Source organism: Nansenia antarctica (genome assembly GCF_963989245.1).
Source record: "Nansenia antarctica genome assembly, chromosome: 15".
Classification (NCBI taxonomy): Eukaryota; Metazoa; Chordata; class Actinopteri; order Argentiniformes; family Microstomatidae; genus Nansenia; species Nansenia antarctica.
In genome coordinates, this window is record NC_137685.1 from 4,778,652 (window position 1) to 4,787,730 (window position 9,079).

Sequence of the window (9,079 nt, forward strand, 5' to 3'; positions counted from 1 at the left end):
AAAAAGCTATGAAGTTGAATAATAATAATAATAATAATAACTTTGTATTTGTATAGCGCTTTTCCATTGATAGAAGGAAAAACCTTATCCTATCACTTTAGTTTCTTCTAAACCTTTTTACACTAGAGAAACAGAAACAGTACAAGGGGGGGCAATAGAAGTTTTTAGGGACTCAGTCGAGGGGAAAGCGGGTGTCTTTAGGAGACGCCTCAAGATACACAAACCTCAACCTTCCAAAGACACGCCGTGGGAAGAGAAAACAATTATTTGACTACATTTGTTAGAATGCAAAACAAAACATGCTAGTACTAGTAGCCTAACACAGTTGGGTCTACCTGAAATGACACTCTGTACACACATACAACATTGAACAGAGCAATCAGTGAACTGATCAAATTGGAGAGCCACACACACACACACACACACACACACACACACACACACACACACACACACACACACACACACACTTCTATCACCTCAGGTCACTGCAGGACAGGGTGAGAAAGTTAGAGGAGAGAGGAGAGGAGAGGGAAGGAGAGAGCTGGGGCCACTGGTTCAAGGTCAGGGGAAAGGAGCTACTGAGTTACATTGATTGATACATTGAGTGCCATTGATCTGTAACTTCACTCAGCCGCTGGCCCGGCCCAACTACAGGATCAATACACACAGTTACAAAATCCTTGTCGGGTCAAAGACGGGGCATGTCAGTTTTGCATATTTATAATGTTAAAGATATCTAAACATTTTAAAACTCTACTTTAGGTTATTCAACTCTCCCCTCTTTACTTACTCATATGAGTATTCATTGTAAGAAATGAACATTTAAGGAGCTATTGAGCTCAAAAGTACCAAACCGTCCTTCCTGGGTAACGTCCCGACTTAAAATCTAAGTACAAAAATATGCTATAAATATTACATTCTTACAATGAATCCCCGTTGTTCCCCGAGTTGTATACAGAACACTCTAATAAAGATAGAAAGTGCTGAAATTGGCATTTCTAGACAATTTAATTTATTTAACATTTTGAAATCCTTATTCGTCTTTGACCCATAAGTGTGTTATACTGTGTGTGTGTGAGAGAGAGAGAGAGAGAGAGAGAGAGAGAGAGAGAGAGAGAGAGAGAGAGAGAGAGAGAGAGAGAGAGAGAGAGAGAGAGAGAGAGAGAGAGAGAGACAGAGAGAGATAGATAGAGAGAGAGAGACAGAGAGAGAGAGAGACTGTGCCAGCTCCTCTCCCGGTCTGTGAGAGTGGTGTCCATTTCTGCCTCGCTTACAGTTCACAAAGGCTTGATTAACATGAGCCACAGACAGACAGCACAGCTCCTAGCCCAGACCAGGCCAGGCCAGCAGGCTGAACTGTGAACACAGCCGAGTGACTACACTATAGAGTACAGCAGGATACAGATGAATGGAGGGAGAGAGAGAGAGAGAGAGAGAGAGAGAGAGAGAGAGAGAGAGAGAGAGAGAGAGAGAGAGAGAGAGAGAGAGATAGCTGGAGCAAGATGCATAAGACAAATAGACAATGTCACAAAACTCTGTGTTGGTGTCAGTCTGGGTGTGTATGTGAGACAACATTCTCAGGGTGTCAGTAAGTATCAGAAGGTGTGAATTACTGAGGTAAATAATGAGAGAGTATGTATGGCAGCGTGTTGCAGATTAAGACATCACCTCTGTGCGTGTGTGTGTGTGTTTCCTCCAGCCTGTCTGACAGCAGGTGTGCTCCGAATGAATAAATAATACCAGTACACCTTCGACAGAACAGACAACAACACATAATTAGCGTGTGGAGAAAGAGAGCAAGAGAGAATCTATTTAGTCACTGTGCGTGTGTGCGTGTGTGTATGTGTGCGTGCCTCCGTGTGTTTGCGTGTCCTTTCAAGACTGCCTGAAGAATGGCTATTACATAAGTCAACCCACACAAGCTACATGAGCCTGAGGTTTGGCTCCAGCAGGTCAGGAGAGTGTGTCTGTGTGGTTGTGTGTGTGTGTGTGTGTGTGTGTGTGTGTGTGTGTGTGTGTGTTCGTAAGGATCAGTGCTGCATGGGGAGGTCCTCGATGAGCAGATGTCACAACTGTCTCAGAGCGGCCAGCAAAGCTGGACCACAACCCACGGCCAATATTGACACACTACTCGTACTGTACGGCACCTTACGCAGGTGTCTAGGGTTATTTGTCTTAGCGTTCGATAATCCGTCACAGAGCTAACACTTAAACACTGTCTGGCACGAATACATATGGTGCTCGGATGCATGTTTGTTTTGACTTTTGTTGCTGTGTCGCAAATGCCTAATAAGAAATTGGCACAGCAAAAACATATTGCAGTTTGAAGATACATTCATTTCAAATACCCAAATGACCAGATTAGACTCTAGTCTAGTAGCATTAACTCAAATGTCCGTATATTGTTGGTGTGGTGGCAGTGACAGTGTGATGTGTTCTGCCACAGGAATCTTGCATGACATTTCCCCCACAAAACTTTGTCATAGAGCATGTCTCGCTTTCAGTGGACTGGTGATGTTACCCCTGCTTTTGAACTTTACCACAGTAGCTCGACGTCGTACGCTTGACCTACTCTATTACTCCATTAGCTTTGACTCATCTTGTGGACTGAATTGAACAGTATCAGTGGGCCATGGTTAAGAAATCAGCCTGACTCCTACACACTACAGGTGGTTCAAGGGACAGGAACACTGAGGTCTGACTCCTCGATTTGAAAGCCAAGAAATAGGGCAAAACGAGCAAAGAAGAGACTATTTCAGAGCCACTGACAAAGAATAGACTACGGTCTCGCCACATAGTCAAGTCAAGTCAAGTCAAGTCAAGTCAGCTTTATTTGTATAGCACGTTTACATACAGCAGCAGCAGCTGAACAAAAGTGCTTCACAGGTGTAGAACATGTTCCATTGCAGGCCGCTCATAATAGTGGAGCAGAGACAGTGCTGTTTGAAGGGCAGGGGGGGGCGAAAAGAAAAAAAAGGGCACCTACTGCACAACATGGGACCCCATCAGTGCACATGGTCAAGTTTAGACCATTGGAAGGGCAGCCAATAGGGCACATCCTCTAATGTTGCCACTCAAAAGGGCACTTTAGTGCGACGTTTTTCAACCTTGGGGGCACATGGTCAAGTTTAGACCATCGGAGGGGCACCAATAGGGCACGTCCTCTAATTTTCGCCACTCAAAAGGGCACTTAAGACAGACGTTTTTCAACCGTGGGGGCACCAGGAGGGGCGGTCGCCCCCCACCTGCCCCCTCAATGAGTCCGCCAGTGAGCAGAGACATTCATAGATGACATGATCGGATGATACAGAGTCGCAAACCCCCGTGGCTAGAGGGAGTGTGGTGACGACCACAACAGTAGCAGACGTCAAGATCCGTACAATCAAACATGTTCACACACACACACACACACACACACACACACACACACACACACACACACTCCCACTGAGACAGCGGACTTTGTCCCGTTCAAACAACCTCTGAACCTGCGGAAATGCCACAAATGTATGTCGCAAATGACAATCCCTCCAGAACTAAGACCGTGTGACTGACAGCGTCAAATCAGACCTGTGAAAGCGAAAGGATGTCTAACTATTGTTTCAACATTTTCAACTTTGTTATGGCCAAACCCGAGTGTTTTGTCAACAAAAAAGACAAACAAACAAACAACACAAACGCAGGATTTCGAACTCAATCTAAACCAGAACATGTTGATGTGTGATCGAGGAAGTTTGGAAAGCCCAGTGTGTGTAGCCTGCTGAAGGGCTTACGTAACGTAACCACCACAGGAGAAAACACTACATTTTCCGACACACAGAACCAGACAATGTTTCAATGTTACAATGTTTCAATGTTTCAATGTTACAATGTTTCAGTGTTTCAATGTTTCAATGTTTCAATGTTTCAGTGTTTCCCACCGATCCAAACCGCTTAACCAGTTGTTGTTTTTTTTTACAATGCACAATGTACAGGCTTTTGTTCTGCAAGATTATGTCTGTGCACAATCCTCCTTCTTGAAGTTGAGACATCTTACATTACAAAAAGTGAATGATTGTCCAACCGTGACACGATCGGTCATTTTGCACAATCAGCAAAAGTCCCCCGAAAGTAGCCTGGCTCAGGATGGCAATAACACAAGTTTCATTCAGATGTGTCCTACTGGATCCCGAATCAACTCGCCCCACTAAAACACATCTAATATAGGCAGATCTCTTGTTTTTTTTGGTAATTTGACTGTCCATGTCTCAGTGCCATATATCTAATGCACAGTCCATACTGCAGTTGTGCACTTTAACCGTTTTTTTTTAAGTAATAGGAGTTGACTTACCCTTTCAAAGTGATCTACAATGATCTAAGTCGATTGTGTTTGTGCTTCCCGAGAGTGTGCCCTTGTTCTTTGACGCAGAAACAGAAGAGAAACAGCGTGTTTGAGGAAGTGTATCTCTCTCTCTCTCTCTCTCCTCTCTCTCTCCATCTCTCTCTCTCTCTCTCTCTCTCTCTCTCTCTCTCTCTCTCTCTCTCTCTCCTCTCTCTCTCTCTCTCTCTCCTCTATCTCTCTCTCCTCTCTCTCTCTCCTCTCTCTCTCTCTCTCTCTCTCTCTCTCCTCTCTCTCTCTCTCTCTCTCTCTCTCTTCTCTCTCTCTCTCTCTCTCTCTCTCTCTCTCTCTCCTGGCAGGGTGTCAGTTCAGCAGAGTGGTGACGTCGGCCAGGTGCAATCCCAGCAGGGAGGGGGGGGGGGGGGGCGTATACCCTTTGTTGATGTCCCAATAATAATAATCTAATAATCATAATAATAATAACAATACTACTACTACTGCTAATAATAATAATCATAATTAACCTTTTCACATTTGTATAGTTCTATAGGAATATTGTCATGTAAAACACAATTCAAAAGCTTCCTCGGTTTCTTTCAGGAAAAACGTAAAACGTATTTGGGCAGAAGACCAGGAAATGATGGTAATGCGTTCACTCTCTCTCTCTCTCTCCTCTCTCTCTCTCTCTCTCTCTCTCTCTCTCTCTCTCCTCTCTCTCTCTCTCACACACACACACACACACACACACACACACACCACACACACATAGACACACACACACACACACACACACACACCACACACACACGCACACACACACACACGCACACACACACACACACACACACACGTACACACACACACACACACACACACACACACACACACACAGTGTGTCTGTCGCACACATACAGACAGGTTGGGCGAGAGCACCACACTCTGGGTCGCTTGACTAAAACCATCCACACTGGCCCCACCTACACGCTGCACGCTCCCAGGCCTGGCCAGGCCCCACCTACATGCTGCATGTGTGTGTGTGTGTGTGTGTGTGTGTGTGTGTGTGTGTGTGTGTGTGTGTGTGCTCCCAGGCCTGGCCAGGCAGAAACCTTCTTCAAACACTGTAGTCGTCACATGCTGCTGAGTCATCACACCCCACCCTCCAATTTAGACAATCTGTCTCGGTTCTATGTATGGGGCTATTTTTAGTCCTATTCAGGAGTATATAAGATGACACATACTTGCATTCCTGAATTGAGGTGAATGCTGACATACTTGGATAGGACAGAGAGATTGTTACTCTTCACATGGCCATTAGGAAGAGGAATGTTGTTGTTTTTCACCCCCCACTGTTCAAACAAAAGAGTGAGACTCAGACTATTACTGGAAGGTTCAATGGTGGAATAATGTGTTTGGGCGTTTTGTTTACCCCCCACAGAGTGCTTTTGTGTCACACCCACGGTCTTGGCACTGATTTGAGATGTCTTCGTTTAAGAAAGTCTGTCATGATACCACAAGACAACACAACACATGACAACCCTAGGGTACATAAGGTTCAGATATAGGAAAAAGTTAGGATATTTATAGCATAGCATAGAGTACAGCACAGTGTTTTATTGTATAGTATAGTAGTATAGTATAGTAGATAGTGTACATAGCCTTTATTTATGTCAACCAGCTCTTTTCTCTTTTTTATTTTACCCTTGGCTCTCTTGTTTTTAGTCCTTTTTTCCTAGCACCAGGGGAGCCCCCCCCTCCTAAATGTCGTTGTATGGTACCTGTACTGTATTAATGACAATAAAGACCATTCATTCATTCATTCATTCATTCATTCACAAGACAACACAGCCAGGTCACTTTTCTCTTTACATTTCTCAGTCGTTAGAAGCCTTATTTCTCCTCACTTCCACAGTCCAGCTCCTTATCTATTTCCGACGCCAAACCGCACCCCGTGTTCTTTCTCTTTCCTTCTCTCTGTCTTTCCAGTAATGTCGTCCTCCTCACTTTCATTTGGACTTCCCCTTTTTCCTGTTTCTCAGATGCCTGCCTCGAAGTAGAGCCTGCAAACCTGTACCAGACAAGGTGCAGTTCTGAAGGATATGACATCGTTTCCTGACATTTCAAAATGTGTTTGGCGGTATTTCAGTTTGTTAGTCCATGACAGTGTATTATGTTTGTGATCAACCTCTTTCATTTAACTTTTTGTGTGAAAGTGATAAGTTTGACTTTGGTCGTCCCCACCTCTTTCATTTGATTCCGAGGTTAAAACATTTATAGACTATTCAGGTTGGAAGCAGTGGGTGCACTGGTTCAACTACATTTACATTACATTTACATTTTTGGCATTTAGCAGACGCCTTATTCCAAAGCGACTTACAATCAATACATTTGACTAAGCAAGTGAATCATCAATCCACCAGTCGTAGCAGGAAGAGTAATCCAGCTCAGGCCCGGGGCCATTGATAGAAGGAAAAACCTTCTTCTATCACCTTCTTCTAAACCTAGGTTTTTTATTTTTACAAATTTTTATAAAGACACTGGAGAAACAGAGAAACAGTACAAGGGGGTCAATAGAAGGTTTTAGGGGACACAGTAGAGGGGAAAAGCGGGTGTCTCAGGAGACGCAGTGCTGGGGGGCAGTAGATGTCTCAGGAGGAGCAGTTAAGGTGTAACCTGAAGAGATGGAGGTCTTCAGTCTACGACGGAAGATGGGGAGAGACTCTGCAGTTCTGACAGCCGTGGAAAGCTCATTCCACCAGCGGGGAGCCATTCTCATTATACCTTCTGCCCGCCTGACTACTATGGGATCTAGAGCCTTCAGCCGTTCTGCTCCCCGCCTCTGGAACTCTCTGCCACCTAACACTCTGGAACTCTCTGCCACCTAACATACGCAATATTGACACTCTCACCCATTTTCAAATCCAGTCTTAAAACACACCTTTTCACAATGGCTTACTTGGTTTGATCTCCTGTATTTTGTTTGTTGTTATATCTGATTTTTTTAGCTTTGTTGATTTTAATGTTTTGATATGTGGTTTTAAACTGTCTTGTAAGGTGTCCTTGAGAGCCTCGAAAGGCACCCATAAATAAAATGTATTATTATTATTATTATTATTATTATTATTATTATTATTATTATTATTATTAGTGGGTAAAAAAAAGTTGTACTGTTTGTGATCACTTGCTCTGGTGTCTCCTGACCCCAACAGTGTGTACTGGTACCAGCCTTTAGGCCAGGATACACAGACGTTTCTCATAGCAATGCCCACTTCATCTATTGCTGTACGGTGTCAGGGCAAACATCAGAGTGAGTAATGAAAGGAACGAATGGAAGGAGGTGAAATAAATAAACATATTCAAAAAGAGAGAAATGGTCCTTTCATCAAGACCCCTGCCATGGACTGAAGCAGCCTTCTCTTAACTGTGTCCTTTGTTTCCTCCTGTCTTCCTCATCTTCCTCTTCATGTGTCCTTGCAACTCACAGCTTGTCGTTGTATCTGTAAGCCTCTTTGTGTTCCAAGGCAGTAAATTAGTATGTTACTGTTACAAATGAATGTACATGTTGGTACACAGTGACAGACAGAAGTATCTTATGTACAGGATTTACCCATGCGGTTTACTGTGAGTATGTATGTGTTTTTAGAACCAAGGTGATTAAAGAAATGGTAAATGGTAAATGGACTGCACTTATATAGCGCCTTTTTTGCTGCTCCAAAGCTGCTCCAAAGCGCTTTACAACGGCCTCTCGTTCACCCATTCACACACACGTTCACACACCAAATGGCGGCAAGCTGCCATGCAAGGCGCCGGCCCGCTCACTGGGAGCAATTTTGGGGTTCAGTGTCTTGCCCAAGGACACTTCGACATGTGGCCAGCCGGGGCTCGAACTGCCGATCTGCCGACCTTGTGATCATTAGGCGGCGACTCTACCTCCTGCGCCACAGCCGCAGAAAAAGAAAGCACAGTGTGAAATCGGAGGGAAACCAGGCCTCTCTTTTGGTCAACACAGAGAATGATTTGCATCCCTACATGGTGACAGTGTGAGGGTCAAACACTGAAGCAAACTATTGGTGATCTCAGCAGACATACGCAACATGTTCCTCGTTCAGCCACTGATGCTTTTCCTCTCAAACTAAGAGAACAACACCAACATCTCTAGAGACTCCATCTGATGTTTTCCATGTCTTGCCAGCCAATATCACAAACATCATACAGTATTATGGCCTAATTATCAAATGAACACATGGTACATTCTGTTCTGAAACACAGAATACACGGTGAACACATTGTCCTTCCCAGAGTGCATTGGAATTTCACAAGTACAGAAAATCAAACGTCCTGCTTCCTGACGCAACGACTCCCAACCCTGAGGTGTTTCCTGTCTACAGTGTAGCAGCTGCTATTGTGTCAACGAGATGCTGACAAGGGAGAAAGTTCTCATTGACTCTCATAGCACAGGTACCACTGGAGACAAGATGCCTTTTAATTGACCCATGCATCGTTTTTTAATCCACCATGACCTCTCATCTCTTTCGCTCAATCTCTGAGCTATCATGTGAGCTTGCCATTATAGCCTACCATAGGCACAGTTTAATTAATCAATGAAGCATTGTGCACTAAGCATCCCTAATGTGGATCTGAATCTGTCTCAGGGGGGTGTAAGGGGAAGTGTCCGTCCTTATTTTTAGAGCACCTCTTTCACATTCACAGAGAGCACAGAGCCCATTGACCTGAGCATAGGGGGGGCGGGGGACAAAAGGA

At 44.3% G+C, this 9,079-nt stretch overlaps 1 protein-coding gene across 1 annotated transcript in view; it reads right to left on the bottom strand.

The window, feature by feature from the left end:
* The window catches only part of LOC308170635 (protein kinase C delta type-like), a 23,783-nt gene extending 19,331 nt beyond the window's left edge, over window positions 1-4,452 (bottom strand). The window contains exon 1 of the mRNA XM_080545446.1: window positions 4,334-4,452. The gene's annotated coding sequence lies outside the window, so the exon portion shown is untranslated. The remainder of the gene's footprint in view (window positions 1-4,333) is intronic.
* Between the last annotated feature and the right edge of the window lie 4,627 nt (window positions 4,453-9,079).